The 20,545-nt window shown below is 42.3% G+C and overlaps 1 pseudogene across 1 annotated transcript; it reads left to right on the plus strand.

Moving 5' to 3' along the window:
• Positions 1–4,742: 4,742 nt before the first annotated feature.
• LOC309810261 (solute carrier family 40 member 1-like) lies at positions 4,743–15,859 on the plus strand (annotated as a pseudogene). The gene is made up of 7 exons: positions 4,743–5,029; positions 8,536–8,717; positions 9,681–9,839; positions 10,225–10,335; positions 12,042–12,276; positions 14,611–14,701; positions 15,449–15,859. The product of its transcript is annotated as a solute carrier family 40 member 1-like (transcript).
• The last annotated feature ends 4,686 nt before the right edge of the window (positions 15,860–20,545 follow it).

Below are 20,545 nucleotides of genomic sequence, written 5' to 3' on the forward strand. Positions count from 1 at the left end.
TTTCGACTATAATCTCTTCAAATATTTTCTCGGGTCCTTTCTCTCTCTCTTCTCCTTCTGGGACCCCTATAATGCAAATGTTGTTGCGTTTAATGTTGTTCCAGAGGTCTCTTAGGCTGTCTTCATTTCTTTTCATTCTTTTTTCTTTATTCTGTTCCATGGCAGTGAATTCCCTCATTCTGTCTTCCAGGTCATTATTCGTTCTTCTGCCTCAGTTATTCTGCTATTGATTCCTTCTAGTGTATTTTTCATTACAGTTATTGTATTGTTCATTTCTGTTTGTTTGTTCTTTAATTCTTCTAGGTCTTTGTTAACCATTTCTTGCATCTGCTCGATCTTTGCCTCCATTCTTTTTCTGACGTCCTGGATCATCATCACTATCATTATTCTGAATTCTTTTTCTGGAAGGTTGCTTCTCTCCGCTTCATTTAGTTGTTTTTCTGGGGTTTTATCTTGTTCCTTTATCTGGTACTTAGCCCTCTGCCTTTTCATCTTGTCTATCTTTCTGTGAATGTGGGTTTTGTTCCACACGTTGAAGGATTGTAGTTCTTCTTGCTTCTGCTGTCTGCCCTTTGGTGGATGAGGCTATATAAGAGGCTTGTTCAAGTTTCCTGATGGGAGGGACTGGTGGTGGGTAGAGCTGGGTGTTGCTCTGGTGGGCAGAGCTCAGTGAAACTTTAATCCGCTTGACTGCTCATGGGTGGGGCTGGGTTCCCTCCCTGTTGTTTGTTTGGCCTGAGGCAACCCAACACTGGAGCCCACCTGGGCTCTTTGGTGGGGCTAATGGTGGACTCTGGGAGAGCTCACAGCAAGGAGTACTTCCCAGAACTTCTGCTGCCAGTGTCCTTTTCCTCACAGTGAGCCACAGCCAACTCCCACCTCTGCAGGGGACCCTCCAACACTAGCAGGTAGGTCTAGTTCAGTGTCCTATGGGGTCACTGCTCCTTCCCCTGGGTCCCGATGCACACACTACTTTGTGTGTGCCCTCCAAGAGTGGAGTCTCTGTTTCCCCCAGTCCTGTCGAAGTTCTGCAATCAAATCCCACTAGCCTTCAAAGTCTGATTCTCTAGGAATTCCTCCTCCCATTGCCGGACCCCCAGGTTGGGAAGCCTGACGTGGGGCTCAGAACCTTCACTCCAGTGGGTGGACTTCTGTGGTATAAGTGTTCTCCAGTTTGTGAGTCATCCACTCAACAGTTATGGAATTTGATTTTATTGTGATTGCGCCCCTCTTACAGTCTCATTGTGGCTTCTCCTTTGTCTTTGGATGTGGGGTATCTTATTTGGTGAGTTCCAGTGTCTTCCTGTTGATGATTGTTCAGCAGTTAGTTGTGATTCCGGTGCTCTCGCAAGAGGGAGTGAGTTCACGTCCTTCTACTCTGCCATCTTGAACCAATCTCCCATAATGGTTTTAATTAAGTAAAATGGGAGGTTAAAAAAAAATAAAGATAATCAAGCAACATTTTTCCTTTATGCAACAATGTTCTGCAAAAACCACTGTTGATTTCATTAATTTACATGTCAGAAAACAATTAGCTTTGTTTACCCATCTCTCTCAGAGTGTGGGTGCATCTAAATTTTTTCCTAATTATGTTTATAAGGGCTGTCGACTGTAAAGGGTGTTGAGTAGTTCAAATACACAATTAGTATTGTAATTACTACAACTGGGGGTAAAAAATGCTATCCCCTGTTCATTTTCTCCCACTGTTACATGTAAATTGTGGAGTGGGATGTAGAGGGTCACTTGGGGAGGGGGAATAAAGTTAGGTCCCCAAATCAGAGCAGCCTGCCTCACAGAGAGCTTGACTCCACATTCGTGTCATAGTCCTTTGCCTCAAAGTCTGATTGAGAAGAATATTAGGAACGAGGAACCCAAGCCCAAATAAGTTTCCAAATGGGAATTCTTACAACGCTTTTGAAGGATGCATGGCTGAGGTGATTTTTTACAGTCTTAATTCCAAAGCTTTATTCAAGTCTTACTAGGCTCTCCTGAGCTCAGAAGCCATCATGGACTGAAGAATGAAATTCTGCCGTGGCAGGAGGAGAGGGTGACAAATCTTTCTTTTTTTTAAATTTCATTTATTTTTTATATATATATTTTAAATTAATCTTTTTAAATTTTTTATTTATTTATTTTTGGCTGCGTTGGGTCTTCGTTGCTGCATGCGGGCTTTCTCTAGTTGAGACGAGCAGGGGCTATGCTTCGTTGCAGTGCACGGGCTTCTCATTGTTTCTTGTTGCGGAGCACAGACTCTAGGTGCACAGGCTTCAGTAGTTGTGGCACACGGGCTTAGTTGCTCTGTGGCATGTGGTATCTTCCTGGACCAGGGCTTGAATGTGTGTCCCCTTCATTGGCAGGCAGATTCTTAACCACTGCACCACCAGGGGAGTCCTGAATCTTTCTTTTTGATTCAAAGAAGAAGGAAAAGTAAAACAAAACCCCAATTCCCATTTGTACCATTTAAATGGAAGTTTTCACCAACTAGAAAAAGATATTTGGGGGATAATAAAGGAAACTGAATATGGACTAACTTTCAGATACTATCAGAGAATTAGTAATATTTTTAGGAGAGAGAATGGCCTTGTCATGAAGGGAAATGTGCTTACTTTTAGGAGATAGGTGCTGAAGGGGTAAGTTACAATATCGACAACTTAATTTCAACATATATTGAAAATACACATACACACAGAGATAAAGCAAATATGGTAAATATTAGCAATAGTGAAATTTCGATACTGGGTATATGGGCAGTCATTGACCCGTCATTAAAGGTCTGTGTATCAGTTGGAAATGTTTCTGGTTGCAAGCAAAAGAAAACTCAACTGGCAAGGTCTGAATCTCAAAGAACATTCATTACTTACTAAACAAGAAGTGCACAAGTTATCCAGTCAGGGTTGTTTCAGCAATTCAGTGATGCCTTCAAGGCCCTGGCTGTTCTTCCCATCTGCCTTGTCGCCCTCAGCCCACTGGCTTCTGACAGTGTCAGTTTATGACTGCGAGGCCGCTGCTACAGCTCTAGGCATCACAGCCACAGTCAAAGGCAAAGCGGTGGGTGGGGAAGAGCAAAAGCAAGCTCTCCTCTTGCATTTGCTTCTTTTATCAGAAAGCAAAATCTTGGGGTTGGGGGGAGGGATAAATTTGGAATTTGAGATAAACAGATACACACTACCAAATAGAAGGTAGATAAACAGCAAGGACCTACTGAACAGCACAGGGAACTATATTCAGTATTTTATAATAAGCTATAATGGAAAAGAATCTGAAAAAGAATACATATATATATACATATACATACATATATATATATGTAGCTGAAGTAGCTGAATCACTTTGCTATATACCTGAAATATTGTAAATCAACTATACAATGAGATATCATCTCACACCTGTTAGTATGTGTATAATTTTAAAAAATAATAATAGATGTTGGCAAAAAAAGAAAAAGAAAGCAAAATCTTTCCCAGAAGCCCCTAGGAGACTTCTCCTTCCACCTCAGTGGCTAGAACAGTCAGAGGCCAATCCTAGCTACAGGAGGTCTGGGAAATGCCATCACAATAAGTGACTTACATCAGTTGTAATTCATCACCTGGGGCTAGGGATGCACTGTCTCCCAGAGCAAGATTGACGTTCTGTTAACAAGAAAAAGGGAAAATGGCAGCTATTTCCCAGTTGTTAAACATATGCTCTTTTTCTCTAGAGAGGATATGGTTCTGCTTTACTAGGTAACAGAAATGATTTTAAATGAAAGTAGAACTAAAATTCATTCTTCACTGTATCCTGTTGCTGTTTAACAGGAAAGTAAATGGTGTCCAAAAGAGACTTTAGCTTTCTTGTCTTCCTGGACAGGGTCTCTTTAGTCCAGTGAAATAGAAACTCTAACCATCCTTGAAATCTATCTTTTGTTTCACTTTCAAGTTTTATAATACATTTCAATATACAGTTTACTTTTTTTTTTTTTTTTTTTTTTGCTGTACGCGGGCCTCTCACTGCTGTGGCCTCTCCCGTTGCGGAGCACAGGCTCCGGACACACAGGCTCCGCGGCCATGGCTCGCGGGCCCAGCCGCTCCGCGGCATGTGGGATCTTCCGGGATCGGGGCACGAACCCGTGTCCCCTGCATCGGCAGGCGGACTCTCAACCACTGCGCCACCAGGGAAGCCCCTACAGTTTACTTTTAAAGATTGTTCTCATTGTGATGGACATTAGGCAGCAGGATAGAATATATACTACCGCTCATCCTATTTTTAGCCACAGTTGATCTAGTGTCCTCTCTTTGCAAGGCTTTGTGATAGGTGAGTTACATGTTCTCTCATTTGTGTAAGAAGGATGTGCTTGCCTATTACAAAAAGCCCCAATTCAGTCTGAGTCATCAGACTTAATAAAGAGAAAACCAGAAGCTTTCAGCAATTGTTCTAACTTCTACTTTCTCCCCAACCTGTGTGAGGCCAATATAAGATAATCTCGACATCTGGGCTGTTTAAATGGAAGTCCTGATCATAGCAAGTAGTAGTCCTAACTAGAGTTCCCTCCTGTCCCCTTCCCTAGCCCTTGGCCCAAAAGTAGACTTTCTTTTAGAAAGAATGCTGCACACTCATTGTAGATGGATTAAAATGAATTCCCAGACCAATAATAGCCACCTAACCATCACTGGGAGCCATAGTCATGTGTCCTTGGGAGGCAGACATAGCCTTGCCTGGCCTGGGCCAGAAGGTCTTTGTGTGTCCAGATGTCCCTCAAGACCACAATGGCACATTTGTCTGATGATTTAGCATTTGGTGTTAATGGCTGGCATTGTGCTCAGGTACATCACGGCTGGCTGTCCCCTGTTTCTGGGTACCTTCTGGATGTGGCTGACTGTGACACTGACTGCTACACCAGGGCTCTGCGGCAGGGCTGGCTTGGAGCAGGCCCAAGAGCCCCCTTTTCTCTACTATGTCAACCAGCACCAACCCCATCCCCGCACCCAGGGTCCCTGACTCAAGTATCTTATTGGGGCTGCACTGTAGCCTATGGCTTGCCTGTCTCCCTGTGGTGACCCCTGGGAGACGTTTCATTGCTGATAGAAGCCACGTGACTATTCTACCTCTAAACTTAGATTTAACGCTTAGGATAAATATTTTGAGTGATTCTCCCCAGTGTTTTATATGAAACATTTCTCTCTTTTTTTGCATTCTTATTTATTTTTGGCTGCACTGGGTCTTCGTTGCTGTGCGCAGGCTTTCTCTAGTTGTGGCGAGCGGGGGCTACTCTTGGTTGTGGTGCGCAGGCTTCTCGCTGCGGTGGCTTCTCTTGTTGTGGAGCTCTAAGTGCACAGGCTTCAGTAGTTGCAGCATGCAGGCTCAGTAATTGTGGCTCGCGGGCTGCAGAGTGCAGGCTTAGTGGTTGTGGCTCATGGGCTTAGCTGCTCCGCGGCATGTGGGATCTTCCTGGACCAGGGATTGAACCCGGGTCCCCTAAATTGGCAGGCGGATTCTTAACCACCATGCCACCAGGGAAGTCTGAAACATTTCTTTCTGATTTAACTTAAATATAGTAAGGACACATCACTTTAAAAAACAAAAAAAGGATCAATGTCCTGGAGGATGGGAGAGAGATGTGTGGTGAAGAGTGGCTTTGCTGGGCGCCCATAGAAACAGGAGGTAAAGGTGGAGCCACAGGTGTGGGCAGGTGGGAAGGTGTAATGGTGGGAAGATGTAATGGTGGGAAGCGAAGGAAGTCCTCTTCCACTGCTTTTATATCCTTAGTGGCTTAGCAAACAGGCTCTCAGCTCAGAGTGAGGGTGGGAAATGCTCCAAGAGAGAAGAGAAATCAGGAAAGTAGGAAAGTAAATGGATGAGAAAAACACAGTGTGAGGGTGGGCAGCCTAAGGCCCCGCTTATGGTTAGTGATACGCCTTTGAAGTGAGATTAGCCAATGGCGAGTAATGTACCCCTGGCCAGAACCTCTCCTCTCGCTGGGCCAGATGGAAGATCGAATAACAATACAGAGGGCCTCCCTGGTGGCGCAGTGGTTGGGAGTCCGCCTGCCGATGCAGGGGATACGGGTTCGTGCCCCGGTCCGGGAGGATCCCATATGCCGCGGAGCGGCTGGGCCCGTGGGCCATGGCCGCTGAGCCTGCGCATCCGGAGCCTGTGCTCCACAACGGGAGAGGCCACAACAGTGAGAGGCCCGCGTACCGCAAAAAAAAAAAAAAAAAAACAAAAAAAAAAACAATACAGAGAATTCCTGATGTGAGGGGCCAGCTCCCAGCAAGTTCTTGCTAGTAGCTGGGGGCCAGTAGGGCCGGCCTAGAGCAGACTGGGCTACCAGCCAAAGACCCTGCTCTTCAGTGCAGTAACCGTCACTGGAAGATTTGTCCATTGCTGGGCTGTGATGTGGATAGCAAAGTGCTGATGCCTCAGGCATTGCTGAGGTGGTGAATAGTGGAGGTACACCTGGGGAAAGGCCACAGGGTTGGTGATAACTACACATGTGAAGGACCCAAGGCACTAGTCTTCCAGCACTGAGCTGCGTGGCTGGGTGGTGCTCCTGTGTCAGGAGATGGTATGTCCAACTTTGACAGCCTTCCTCAGTGACTTCTGTTGCCCTTTGGGTTCCAGAAAGCCTCCTAAATGACCTGCCATAGTTCCTCCATGACTGGCTTGTGGAGTGACTGGGTGATACCCACACCCGTCTAACAGGAAACTCATCACACTAGTTATAGGTCATTGTCTGTTGTTTGTTATCCCTGGATAATAGAAGAGTGAGAACCCTAACTTTTTTTTACCACTTTATCTCTAGTGCCTGGCAGAATAGCTGAAAGATAGTAGATGCTTATTAAGTTTTGAATATGCGTGAATACATAAAAGAGGGCTGGCAGGAAGGAAGGGTGTAACAGAGGGAGGGAGGAAGGGAGGAAGGAAGGAAGGAAGGAAGGAATTCTTGTTACTATATCAGGGCTATTCTGGAGGAGGGTTGTTTAAATTGGTGGTAGCCTGTATAGAAGATATAGCAATGCAGGTAGGTGGAGGGTGGTGGGAGCTGATGAAAAGGGCTTTAGCAGGGCTCTCTAAAATGAGGAAGACACACTGGAGGTTGCAGCGAGAGACCAGGAAGACTGGGACGTCAGTGGCTGGCACAGATGGGGATCAGGTGCTATTTTGGTGAAGGTGTTAGAAAGGTGAGAGTAAAGAATGATGGTCAAGATGGGCAGGAGGGAAGCAGGAGAGGGTTCCTGGGTGAAGAGCTGAGACAGACCCACAGCTCGCAGGTGTAGTGGGTGTGTTTGAAAGGCCCCTGCAGAGATGAGGCCCCTGCAGCTGGGCATCCACAGAGGAGCCCAGTGGCTTTAATGATCCCCCTCTCTTTCCTATTCTTTCTGGAAAGAAGGGATCTCCCCTGGACTTGCTTCATCCTCCCTCTAACTTGGTACTTTACACCCCAGCCTCTGGATTTTCTTGTTTGCAGTTTGCTTTCTCTTTTCTCCAGACCTTCGAACCCATGGTTCTCCTGACCTAGAAAGCTAGCTCCACCCTCAAACCTCCTTCCTAGTGACTCCTTCTTGGCCCTCAGATTTTGCTGAGGGGTAACGTCCCCTTGAAGTCCCTGTTCTGCCTTCCCAGGTTGAGTGGCTGCCATTTCTGTGTTCTTCATCACACTCTGGGCTACTTCCTTTAAAACACATATCGCAGTGCAATGGCTTGCTTACTTCTCTGACTCCATCTCTAGACGTGAAAAAAGGGGTATGGTTAAATATTTCCCTAGTGGTCACTCAATGGCAAATAAATGGCAAAGGAAAACAAAGCAGAAGCCCTGATAATCCTCTCACTTGTTGAACAAAACCATGTGCTTTTCTGTTGCCTGTGTTTTTATTTCACACCAGGCTAGTGTCCGAAAGCAAACTCATGCCAAACAGAATTTCACTTTCTCTGAGTTAACAGGTAAAATTTGCTTTAAAGAAATATATATATATATATATATATATATATATAATTTTTGTTTTACTATTTCATAATGTTTATCATTTGGAAATATGTGTTTTAGGAGCAACGTTGACCTACCTCATCAGTCCAAGATTTTTGATTTATATAAGCTGTGCTTTATCGATATGGGTAAGATGAATCAAAATGAAATTAATATATTTTGAATGGTTAAGAGAACTGTAATAGGCAATTAGAATGTCTTGAAATAACTGATGCAAAATGTGTGTACATTTTTGTTAAAAAATGTTTTGAATTTCAAACTCTAGCACAAATAGAGGAAAGTGCATCATGAATATATATCCATATATATGTGGAATAATTATAACAAATACTTATAAAGTGAATACATGAAACCACCACTCAAGTCAAAAGCTAAGATGTAGCCAGCACCCAAGAAGTCCCTCGTAGGATCCTTCTCAATTATACCCCTTCCTCACAAATGGAAGTAGCCAGGAGCCCCACTTTTCTGGCATTCACTTCCTTGCTTTTCTTTATAGTTTCACCACTGGTGTAGGCATCCCTAAATGATATAGTTGAGTTGATTTCAAGTTTAGTTTGGACTTTCCATAAATGAAGTTCTACTATATATATTCTATTTTATCTTGCTTCCTTTGCTCAACATTATGTATGTAATCCCATAAAATTATATGGATACAATCTTCTACTAGCAGCAGTGTTTGGCTTAGTGGTAGCTGGATCTGTATTAATGTTCAGGGTATTAATTGGTGATTGGATCAACAGGAAACCAAGAAAAAAAGGTAATACATATATAATGATATGGTAAATTATGACCTCACTAGCTTTTTTGGTTTACTTAGTGAAATAAAATACAGATATGAACTTAATAATGACAGGACATAAGTTTTAAAAACTAGAAAAAGTGGTATCCAGCTTTCTGTCATTCTCTGGTACTATATTTAAAATATTGTAGTTTTTAGATATTTATCCATCACAGATTTTTAATATTAAATTCCTAAAAACATGTTTCATTTTAATACTCTGGTATTACCTATGTATAATATACTCATGTAATTTCTATTAAAGACAATTTCTATGTGTAAAAGATAACTTTTATACCAAGTAATCTGTCTAAACTGGGAATTACTATCTGGAGACTTATTTGTTCAAATGTCAATCTATTTTTAGCTTTTCCCTCTAATATCTCTTTAACCTTCCTTTACCCAAGAAGAATATAGGATTTCCTAAGTTTTTCCAAGTCTTTTGATTACCAGTCAGCCTGATTGTTTTCATTTCACCTAGGAGGTTTGGCAAGGCATTCTCTGAAAGCACAGCACTGAAAAGGCTAACTTATTTAAAATCTGGACTGTTGGTCCTTAGGCCATATTGATAACTTCAGTCACAGATTAAAGAAGAGTGTGATATATCAGTAGAAAAATGTAAGTGCTTTGATTTATCTAATATCCTGCTTTTCATATCATCTTACTCTCAAAGCATGTTTTCATTTTCTTGCAAAACCCAGCTTTTTTTTCTTCTTCTGCTGCTGGTTGTAAAGGCTTTGCCTTTAGTGAGCACACAAGCCTGCTCTTTGCTTCCTACTCAGCCTGTGATTGCTGATGGGAATGATACCCCTGGTTGGCACAGGGGTTTGGTCAACTGCAGTTACTCTGCATTAAACAGTTATGTAATTGTAACCTGTCTCTTAAAACCAAGAGTAAATATTGTTTCCCTTTGCAGTTGGTCATGTCTTGCTCTTCACTCAGAATGCCTCTATCACCACCTGCTCTGCGGTCCTGATGCTTGTGTTCTCATACAGAAGGGAGCTGGGGCAAGTATGACAAGGCTGGTTCACTGTGAGTGTCTGCCATCTCCCCCCAGTGCTGTGAGAGTGAATGTCACAGGCAAGACCAGAATGCCCTTCAGTGAGTCATCTCTGGATGGCCCTGCTCACTAATTTGGGATCTGGCTAATCTTTAACCAGTGTTCTCCTTACCCCTAATTTGTTAATCAGAGTCTAAATCTCACAGTCATGAAGGCAATAGAACAGCAGAGTCTCTGTCTGCAAGGTACAAATTAGCACCGGATCTGGTGCTACTGGGGTGGGAAGAAGAAAACGCTGAGAATAAATACAACAACATTTGGCTTCAAACCTGCATTGAACCTCTTTCTCTCAAAAGTCTTTGGGTTCATTTAGATGCTCTTCAAACTGTCAGATAAGTAACTGTATGCATTACAATGGGCTGAGAAAGTCTATCCCTGGGTTCCAAACTCCGTTTACCCTCCTTACTTCGGTGGTCTGCTTCACAGCTGTGATCACCCTGGCAGCCTTGGCGAACCTGGCCAGCACAGCACTGACCAACACCATTCAGAAGGACTGGATTATAAGCCTCACAGGTGACAACAGAGGCCAGCTGGCTGGTGAGCTGTGGATATAACAGGGCATCACAGGTTCTCTAATCTGCTGAGAAGTAGGCCTGGTTTAGTGAACAGAGTTGATGAGACAATTGGCGCTCTGAGAAAGGCAGGAAAGTAGCCTTTAATAGAAGGTATTTGGAGTCAAAGAGACCTGCATTTGAATGCAGCTAAAACCAGCTATGGTTCTTACCAGCTGCAAGTTACTTAACTTCTCTAGACTTTACTTTCCTCATCTGTAGAATGAGAGAAATTATGACAGCCCCCCCACCTTGCCGCCCGCTCACTTTTGGGAAGGATTCTGTGAGATACAGGATTTGTAAAGCACTTACCACTATATCTGCCCATGGGAAGCACGTAAGAAATGGATGAGACCGTTATTATCAAAAGGATATATAGACCATACTTTCAGGAGAGAAATCCCTCTGAATATATTACAGAGGTTCTTTGGTCATTTTAGATTTGAAAAATAAGTGACTTAAAAGATTTCTTAATTTTTGTCTGTGATAAGCTTCTACTTTCCCCAGAAAATTCATCCCCAAGTGTGACTTGATTATCACCTAATCACTAGTAGTGAGAGGTAGAATCTTTTTTTTCAATAATGGAGCTAAATGGAAGAATCTGGCATCTTTTTATTTTTTCTTCCATTTATAAAACTTGGATCATTTTCATTGTGAGATATTCAAATTGCCAACCTAAAGCAGGAGATCTTGTCTTACCCTATATTTGTGCAGTTGGTACTCTTGGCTAGAAAACGTTCATGAGAGTTGATAGCCAAGATAAAGGAAGCTATTACAGAGGATTCTATTAGAATATACTCCTTACAAAGTGTAGAAGCCCCTTATAATCATGTTTTCTTCTAAACTACACTTATTTGGATGTACTGTGGCTTAAATAACAACACCCAAAATAAAACAGCTATGTGGGTACAAGCCGGGTGACATGGTGTTGAAAGTGTCCTGTCTCTGGGTAAAAGAAAATCTTCCTGCTTGCTGTTAATTAATTTTAAAGAAATCTAAAATAAAGCACAGATTCAGATTTGAGGTTTATTCTAATTTTAAAAATCATCTTGTAAATATGTTCTTTGATGATGGTGGAATAGTTAAGAGAATAAGCTTTAGGGTCAGACTGCCTAGGTTTGAATCTCAGCTCCACCATTTACCTTCCCTGTGACCTTAATTAATTTCACTTCTTTATGTCTCCGTTTCTTAATTTGTAAAAAGGAGATACTACAGACCCCTTAGAGTTGTTGCGAGGATTGAGTGAGATGAATATGTGTAGAAGGCTTAGAACTATGCGTGTGGCAAAGAGTATTCAACTGTTTCTATCCTTCGTCCTCTGTTTTTTCCCTCTCTTCCCTGTCAACGTGTTAGTCATAATAATGGCTATTAATACTGTTGTTGTTTGGACAGTGGGATGTGATAGAAAGAGTGCTGAGACAGGAGTTGGAATAACTCCAAGTTACCTAATCTCTCTAGCCCTCAGTTTACTCATTGGTTAATTGTTCAAGTTCCAGCAGAACTGATCTCAAAGGTCTTTTCCAGGTTGAAAATCCTATGATTAATCTATAGTCACACTAAAAGGGATCTTTCCTGTTTTCACTGCCATTCACCCAGTGCGGGCTCGCAAATCTAGCAAATACACGACATTAAATTCACCAGGAGGAGAGACTCATGCACTGAGTTGCAGTGTTTCCGTCCTCTCACTTACAGGGATGAATGCAGCTGTCTGGCGGCTGGACCAGATCATCAATATATCTGCCCCCCGGTTCATGGACCAGGTGATGACATGGGCATCTCATGTGATCGGTTGTTGTTTCATTCTTGGATGGAGCTTGGTTTCACTTCTTGTTGAGTTTCTATTTCTATCCAGGGTTTTTCAACTAGTTCCCAATTGGCTGTAAAACCCCAGCGACAAACGGGGGCACTTCCTAGAAAGGCGACAGGAGTCTGTGAACATTCAAGGCAATGCAAACTCAGAGGCAGCTCTTGCTTCTTTTTTTTTCCCCCTCCTTTATGTCAATGCTTCATTTCTTCTTTTCAGAGCCTGTGTCTAACTATAATCTTAATATTCTGTCTGCAAATGTGCCTCAAACAGTGAGAAGTGAGAAGGCTCCAATAGTGCCATTTGTTATTCAGTTCGTATGGTTGGTGTCATTGGGGGAAGCAGGGGGGTCCGCCATGTACAGTTACACAGGTTGTACACTACACAACTCCAGGGGTTCCATTAAGACAGTTTCCACTGTGAGTAGCACTCCCTGGGGACCGTGCAGTTTACAGCCTGCAAAACCTATTCCATGGTCCTTAGGGCAAACTCCTTCCTATTTTATCATAAGCCTCTTTCCTAAAGACACTAAGCTAGAGAGACAACTATGTCAGGGAATATGGGCTGTTTTTTGGTCAAGACAATAGATAAATTGGCCATCCATGCTATCAGCAGTGTTTTTTAAATCAGAAATTGCTTATCATCAGGATGAGGATGACAGGAAAGTAAACCTGCCAGTAAATATGACCCCATTCTCTCAAGGTAAGTGCTATACCTGCCTATTGACAATGTTGCCCATCTGCCTGGGCAACACAGCCCAGGCATTGCTTCTGACCTCAGTTTCTTTCTGGAGTTCTTTTTTTTTTTTTTTGGATTGGTATATCTCTGAAAATGGATGATCACTTTATTTATGGTTATTTTGACCTATTACTTTATTTTAAGCATGAGAATTTTGACATGAGAATTTTAAAGAGAAATGTAATACAGTACCAAATGGGAGACAATCGTGGAAAAAATACAGCCAGTCGACTAATAATTTTTCAAAAATTGTATCTTAATCTAAGCAATTTTGCTTTATTGTTGATTACGTGAAACTAAGTTGCAAATCACAGACATTTCAGGTAAGCACAGAAGTTGAGTTGGTAAAGTCAGTTTCAAACAAAAGCTAAGTTTAAGACAAATGAAAATGAAATCATATTTTTATCTCAATCAATAAACTCAAGGATTTTAAAAACAGATAGAGATGAGGGTCTTGCAGTTGTGATGTCTAATACTGAACTGAAAGCTAGGGTTGATTTTCCCAATTTGGCCAGTTTAGATAGCTTCCCATTATTCCCACATTCTTGATCCATGGTCCTCAAATTGTGCTCTTAAGTGACAAGAAAAATCCTCCTTCTTGATGGTCTCCTGTCAGGCGTGATTGAGTTAGCCTGGTATTGACACCTGACTTAAACTGGACAAGTGAGATTATCACTTTGGATAGTTGGAATTCAGATGAGGAAATTCTAATTCAGTTTGGTATAGTTTCTTGAGGAAAGATGGGTAGGCTTCTTTTACTGACTGTCCACACTCCAGAACTCCACACTCTGAGGCCCCCCTCAGGCTGTGCTGCCTTACCCCCTGCTGTGCAGGTCCTGGACTTCTTATAATTATATTTTCTCTCAAGTTGTTTTGCAATTAAAGCTCACCAGATCTCATTGTATGGATAAAATGTAAGTATCTATAGAGATAGGTAAATAGATAGATATACATATTTAAATGATGGATGGATGGATAGACAGGTAAATAGATAGATAGATAGATAGATACATAGATAGATTGATAGATAGGGCGAGCTATATCTTCCCATCTATCACTTTTAGTTTTGTGACCCTGTGTGGCTAATTTATTCAAACTCACTGTGTCTCACTATCTGTAAAGTAAGGATAAAAATAACAGAACTGATGGCAGGGAAGCGATTAGATAATATAGTCTACATAAAGCCCTAGGGAAGCGATTAGATAAGATAGTCTACATAAAGCCCTATTTCCTTCTGTATAGAGTAGAATTTAAGTCAATGTTGGCTGTTTTTTTCATTGTTATTGCTATCTTTACAAAAAAACCCCTGCTATGGCAATAAATTCTTTTCTATAACCAAATTCACCCTTCCCACAGTTCTTGGGCTAGAGTGGATTTAGCCCACCTGACCCTCTCTCCTTCCTTCATAGCCTTATTTGGCTCTTCTAGTCCTTTTTGGAGTTTGTCTTAATTTGTGCTAAATACTTCTTACAAATTGTTATGTACTTTAAAAATCTGTTTGCAATCATTGCCTGTTCTGTCCTGGAAGATGGAAAGGTATTTGTCATTTCCTTTTCATGAATATCTGCTTCTTCAGAAAAATAACCAGAGGAAATATCCACCACCCTTTCCAAGAGTTCATTACCACATCTCAAGCATGTGCAGTTTTGTCTTTTACTCTCTCATGTGTCTTCCCTCTCCTGTCAACGTCCACCTTCATGAATTTACTGTTTGTCTTAGTCTGGGTTCTTTCAAGAGCAATTCTGGAACTTCCCTTACATCTCCATCACCTTGCTCTTCTCGGGTGTGATCCTGGCAGGAATTGTGAGCGGTGGGTCATGTGTGGCATAGGATTCTGCAGCCTGTGATGTTGCTAAGTTATCGTAGAAGCATTTCATGGTCTCACCACTGTGTCGTTGTCAGTCTTCATCATTCATTCACTAAGAACCCATTATGTGACAAGAACTGTCCTAGACACTGGGGATACATGAGTGGTTTAATCAGACAAGGTCTTAGCCCCACTGAGTGTACAGTTTGGATGGGAGACCAAAGAGTGAGTAAATAGCAATGGCCAACAACACAAAGTGACAGGAGCTATATTAGAGGACAGAGGATTGGAGACACATAGGAGGGACACCAAATCTGGTCTTGAGAGCTGGGGAAGCCTTTCCAGTGGGAGGCACAATTAAGAAATCCCTGAAGGGCAAGCTCAGCAGGTGACATGAAGAGAGGGTGGGAAGTTGTGCAAAAGCTGAAATGTGGAGATGTGGAGATTTGGGGAAGTGAAAATAGTTATTTCCAGGAGTCAAGCATGTAAATGCTACAAATGGCATCCACATTGAAGGAATATTTTGACCTGGGTCCTTTCCCTGTGGAAGTGGGATGGGGCGAGGGGAAAGAAGACAGCTTGGTGGGGCCAGAGCTTTCCCTAGCTGCCTGGGGAAGGGGAGAGAAACTGAGCCACCGGAAGCCTCATTTACCCAGTGTGAGCGTGCCAGTCAGTGCCAGAGCCAGAATTCTCACCGAGGTCTCTGACATCTCTTTTCATTTCTTCTCCCCCCACACTGCTGCCCTGTAGGTCTTTGGTCCTTTGACCTCACTGTGACCCAGCTTCTTCAGGAGAACATTCTGGAAACAGAGCGAGGGGCTGTGAACGGTGTGCAGTGTTCCCTGAACTACCTCATGGACCTCATACACTTCATCCTGGTCATGCTGGCCCCGTAGCGTGTTCAGCATGCTGGTCTTCACCTCCATCCTGTTTGTAACCACGGGCCAAGTGCTGTATTTTCTTAATGCAAGGACGTGTAAGAGTACAAATGCCCATGCTCAGAAGACAGCAAAGAAGAGCACTTCAACCTGAGAGGTAGGCAGCACCTCTGACCACTCAGGGCCCTACTAACACTGGCCCCATCTCACTGTTTCCGGTGATTTCCCGAGTTGCTCCTGGGTGCTTACCTTGTTCCACTGCTACATTTGAGAGCAGTTATGTCACCATCACCTTTGGCAATAGCATCAACTGCTTTAAATGCACCTTTGGGGCGATGGCTACTAGCCAGAGTTTGAAAGGGGTCTGACTCGTGGCATGCCCATTAGCAACTCAGATTCCACTCCAGACAACTTGAAGGGGCTTGTTTTAATTCTGCCAACACAATTCAACGTTTTCAGGTTTTTATTGTAAAGAACAATAAAATTAGGCAGGATCTTCTGGTATTAAAATTAGAGTTAGATCACGGTCAGTGATGTTTGGTCTCAGTTCCTTGGGTTTTTGTTCTACAGCTGGTTTGTGAACGTCCTTTTGATGGGCTATGTGCCCCTCACAAGGACTGAAGCTATCTGTTGAATTCGATCATGGTAACAACCTTTGGGTGGTTTCTGGGGTCTAGGGTCAGGCCAGGGATCTGAGGATCCCTCAGCTGACTTGGGCAGGCTTCGTCTCAGCAATCAAGCTAAGACATCCAGTTTGACCATCTCTGATTAAGAAAACCACTAGTTTGTGATGAGCAAAATTTGAGTTTCTGTCTGCTTAGAAGCAATCAATCAACACTAAAACTATCTTCTGGGGAGCCTAGAAAACCCATATAGCTCTTTGCTTTAAATAATGAACTGCTTCTTTGTAAATGCTGTGGAATAGAAATTCACTTAGCAGTGAGAAAAATGAGGCTAGCAATGAAGGCTCCTCAGGCCTCAAAGTACAGGGAACCTTTCTGGGGGTCGTGGGGGAGTCACATTTGGGGAATAGCCTGTAGCACACTCAGTACCACCTTAGCAGGTTGGTGCTGTTGGGAATGACATTTTCTAAGACAGGGTTTCTCAACCTCTGCGCTGTTGACATTTTGGGTTAGATACTCCTTTGGTGTGGAGGCTGTCCTGTGCATTGTAGGACACTCTGCAGCATCTCCGGTCTCTACCCACTAGATGGAGGGAGCAGCCCCCAACCACACACTTGTGAGAATCAAAGGTGTCTTCAGACATTACCCAATGTCCCCAGGGAGGGTCAAATACTCCTCCCCCCATACCCCCTCTTAAGAACAACTGCTTAAAGGAAATGTGAAACCTAAAGGAAAAATCCACCTATTGTTAAAAGACAAAAATGACCAAAAGTCATTCATAGTAAGGAAGTTATAAAAGGGAATTTTACACAGACCTGCTTCTTAGAGCTGAGTTGAGTGAAAACAAGGGAAGGAGAGAATTTTGTGAACATTTTGCTTAACATAAGGTACTTTGAAAAAAATTGTGCTGTATATGAGTTCTGGTACTACTTATGGTGCCACCTCCCCCAATCTTTCCTTTTCCAAGAAAAAATCTGAAAGACTACGTTACTACACACACACACACACACACACACACACACACACACACAACTAGGTCAGGAAACCAGAACTGTTCCTCACATGGATTCTTCACTAAGGAGGCTGTATTTTGAGGAGGTAGCCCATCACGTCTCCTGGCCCTTGATTATCCCAGTGAACACACAAGTACTTGCACAGGCGAGTCTCGGAACAAGTGTTTAATAAATCCATCCTGAAGTCTTTTATTGAAAGCCTCCAGAAGTGCTAGCAGCGTGAGTGTAGAATTTGTGTCGTCTTCTAAGTACCACTGGCTCCCTACACCTGCACCTCCTGCCCTTGAAAAATTAGCTGCTTACCTGTAAATTCTGCATTTTAAGTGCTAATGTTACTCTTGCTTTTCCTCCAGGCCTTGTATAGTAGGACAGCAACATCTTTCTATTGGATCGTGGAACGACTATCTCCATGTTTCCATGAATATTTCATGTTTTAGACCAGTACTGCCCAACAGAAATATAATGCAAATCACATTTATATAATTTTAATAATATATTTCTAAAATATTATCATTTAACTTGTAATCAATATAAAACTTGAGACATTACATTCTTTTTTATTGAAGTATAGTTGATTTATAGTATTGTGTTAGGTCCAGGTATATAGCATAGTGACTCAGTATTTTTGCAGATTTTATTCCACTCTAGGTTACTATAAGATAATGGGTATGAGTTCCTGTGCTATACAGTATATCTTTGTTGCTTATCTATTTTACATATAGCAACTTGTATCTGTTAATCCCATACCCCTAATTTGTCCCTTCCCACTTCCTTCTCCCCTTTGGTAACCACAAGTTTTGTTTTCTGTATCTGTGGAATCTAAAAAATAATACAAATGATTGTAGATGCATTTTAAAAAAATATTAATTCTTCCAAAGCTGATGTTTCTTACACCTCAGCATGTTAATTTGCACTAGACACATTTCAAGTGCTCAATAGCCACATGTGGCTAGTGGCTACTGTACTGGAGTACAGTTTGGACTCTGATGATTCCCAAAGTTCCACATATTTCTCCACTATAGGAAGCCTATAAATGATACAATGGGCTCTATTCTGCTGGATAGTGGGGGTAACATGCCAGAGCATTTGTCCAACTGGAAAATCATTCCATCAACTACAACATTCTGATCTGTTTTCCAGAAACAAATCATGGTGACATACATCAACCTGAACTGACTGGATTTTGTCTGTTTACCTCTGGAACAGATTGATGTGCAGCTGTTCTGGAAATGCAGATGGCAACTGGGGAGGGTATCTCAAGATAATTGGCCCTTGCCATACAGACAAACCCAAGCAGGGGGCTTTCTGGCCGTGGTTGCATAGTCCCAGATAAGTCACAATTTTATAACAAAATATCAGAATCTGAAATCACAATTTTATAACAAAATATGAGAATCAGAACTTTTCAGTTTATGAACACAAAGTAAATTTTAGAAAGGCAATCCTTATGAGTACAAAATTAAAATAAGCCTTTCATACACATCTCTGGCTGTTTATTTGTTCTCAACATGGCTTTCCTCTTGAGGTGTTATCCCTGACCTTGGCTCACTGGGGTCACTGGTTGACTGACCTTACTACCCTGGTCAAATGCCTCAGTCTTTACTATCTCTAGATCCCCCTGTTTCGTTATCTGGACACCTCTGTTCTACTTCTTCCTTCAAGGTACTTCAGGTCATAAGGGAGAAAAAGCATCTTCTCACTTGGGTTCCAGGGAGCCTAGAATGTAAATGACCCTGCCCCCTCCACCTTGTCCATTTAAAATTTATATTCAAGCGCCAAATGACAAATTTGCCAACCGGATTTCCTCTAGCTCCTAGGAAGCTCAGAGCCAAATTGGCGGGACCCTAAAGCATGAGGTCTAATGGTTTGGTTTTATACCCTGCTCTCTTCTTGCTGAGCTTTTATTCCCTCCTTTAATTATTGTATTGTTTGCCATTTGTTTATAAGCCACCCCAAATCATTCTGGGAATGTGGTGGGGGTATAAATAGATATAATAGTCTCTTTATAGTTTGTCCTAACAATTGAATTGTTAGGACAGATATTGACTCAGATACTGAGTGAAGTTATTCCTTAAAAGAGAGGTTGAGGGAGGCACATTCTATCCAGCTTCATCTTACAAAGTGTCACAGATAAACCACACCGTGTAAGTTCCATAAAGGCAGGAATCATCCATCACAGGACTTATCACACAAGGGAAGCACAGTAAATATTTACCAAATTATATATAAATATTTGTTTGTGGAACCTCAAAAAAAATACATACCTTAGTTTGGAATATTCACTTGAACTACAAAGACCTGCCTTTTAAAAAACATTTATTTATTTAATTGCACAGGGTCTTAGTTGTGGCATGTGAACTCTTAGTTGCAGCATGCATGTGGGATCTAATTCCCTGACCAGGGATCGAACCCAGGTCCCCTGCATTGGGAGTGTAGTCTTATCCACTGCACCAGCAGGGAAGTCCCAAGACCTGCTTGCTTTTAAGAAACAAATACTACTTGTCTTTAAAAATGGAATATGCACATTCTTGAATCTAATTATGTGACTCAATCTACCTGAACTGACATAGTGATGGCACTACTGCCAATACCAGGCAAGTCACATCTGGGGAGGTTAGTGACTGGAGTTCTTACATAAGATTTGACATTTTCACTGAAACCATAACCATTGGATAGAATTGTATTCCAATCACATTTTCTTTTATAAAGATTCTCTTCATGACCATAACTTCTCCCTTGGAACTAATAAATCCTCTGAAAACATTTCATTCAGCTCCAGATTTGTTTCACTTCTCCTCAGGGCACTTGAGCACAAAAGAATGGCCTGGTAATTTTAATAGTCATACTGGCCATCTTCTCACTCTTGATTTAGCTCTTCTCAACATGCAGGCATGTGCTATGCCAAGGAGGTCAAGTTGACTGCAGCCCTGGGACTGGCTGCAACTCACTTTGGTGATCCTAGGCTGTACTTAATCAAGGTGCTAGATAACTCTGTATTGCCACGGTACAGGGAAGGGAGTTGGGGGGAGATGGAGCAGGTTATGTACCACATCTGGAAGCACAAGGAGGCATCTGAAGGCACTGCTTCATCCTACAGGCAAGATGGCCCAAGGGTGGCCCATCCTTCTTCTTCTTCTTCTTTTTTTTTTTTGAAGGAAATAACATCTTATTTAACTGTTTATTGCTTGAATTTTTTTTTTGGCCACACCGCGCGGTATGTGGAACTTCCCCAACCAGGGATTGAACCAGTGCCCCCTGCAGTGGAAGCTCAGAGCCTCAACCAATAGACCACCAGGGAAGTCCCCATCCCTCTTTTCAAAAACACCCTTGAAA

This window comes from Mesoplodon mirus, assembly GCF_964341445.2.
Source record: "Mesoplodon mirus genome assembly, chromosome: 9".
Lineage (NCBI taxonomy): Eukaryota > Metazoa > Chordata > Mammalia > Artiodactyla > Ziphiidae > Mesoplodon > Mesoplodon mirus.